The sequence below is a fragment of the Terrapene carolina genome, unplaced genomic scaffold (genome assembly GCF_002925995.2).
Source record: "Terrapene carolina triunguis isolate 2854851 unplaced genomic scaffold, T_m_triunguis-2.0 Scaffold517, whole genome shotgun sequence".
In the NCBI taxonomy this organism is placed as follows: domain Eukaryota; kingdom Metazoa; phylum Chordata; order Testudines; family Emydidae; genus Terrapene; species Terrapene triunguis.
Window position 1 is genome coordinate 6,380,634 of NW_020664868.1, and position 1,036 is coordinate 6,381,669.

General features: G+C 72.0%; 1 protein-coding gene across 1 annotated transcript in view; it reads right to left on the reverse strand.

Annotated features, from left to right (window-relative positions):
• Window positions 1-273, reverse strand: part of ATF5 (activating transcription factor 5) — a 2,846-nt gene extending 2,573 nt beyond the window's left edge. The window contains exon 1 of the mRNA XM_026658864.2: window positions 127-273. The gene's annotated coding sequence lies outside the window, so the exon portion shown is untranslated. The remainder of the gene's footprint in view (window positions 1-126) is intronic.
• Between the last annotated feature and the right edge of the window lie 763 nt (window positions 274-1,036).

Consider the following 1,036-nt stretch of genomic DNA (forward strand, 5'->3'; position numbering starts at 1 on the left):
GGCGGGCACGCGCCCCCGCCCCCCCCAGGGTCCCCGTGCCCCCCGCGGGGCTGTCGGCGGGCACGCGCCCCCGTCTCCTCACAGGCAGCCCCATCCCCCCGCCGGACCCCCGGGCGCAGCACTCACTCCATGGTGGCGGCGGGGGGTGGCGGCGCGGCGCTGCGCACGCTGGTCCGGGGTCGGGCAGGGCTAGAGAGCCATGGCGCGCGGCGCTGGGTGCTGTGTCTGTGTGTGCGGAGAGAGGCGGAGTGAGGGGGCGGCGAGGAGGGGCCGCTATCTATACCGCCTCCCCCCCCCCCGGCCGCATTACAGCCCGTGTCCCTCCGCCCCGCCAGCGGGGCCGTGCGTCCACCAGCCCCCTCCCCCAAACCCGGCCCGCCCCCGCGCTGTGCCTCAGGGCTGCGCGGCTCCGGCTCCCCGTCGCCCCCTGCAGCGCCCCCGGGGCGGGAGCGAGAGGCCTATTTTGCGGGGGGGGCAGGACCCAGCGGGCGGTGACTGGCCCGATTGCAGCAGGGTTGCATCAGCTGTGGGGAGAAGGGGGGCAGCGCTTGCCGCTGATTGGCTGCAGTGCGCCGGGAGCGAGGTTGCGATTGGCTGCAGGGAAAGCCGGGCGGACCTCTCCCCCCCCACTCCCCTTAAGTGCTAGGTGTTGTCAGATGTCACCTGGGACAAAGTGTCTGTCTGGTCCCCCACCCCCCCTTCCCTTCCACCAGTGACCAGCTCTTACTATCCCCAGCTCCCCTGAGCAGCCCCCCAAACCTCATCTCCCTGAGCATCCAGTTTGCCCCAATACCCCCCGCCCCCCCGCCCAGCCCCTGAGCACCCAGTTCCCCTCCGCACCTCTCCGGGGCACCCTGTGCTCCCTGTCCAGCTCCCCCAGCACCACTCCCCCAGCACCCAGCAGGAAGCCAGGGTCCCCCAACCCCCATGATGAGCACACTGTACCCCTCTCTGGCTCAGGAGAGTTCTGAGTTGAGGCCAGTATCAGCTCTGTGCTGCCAGGGCCCCCATCCCAGTGGGGAGCAGGGCCTGCTAG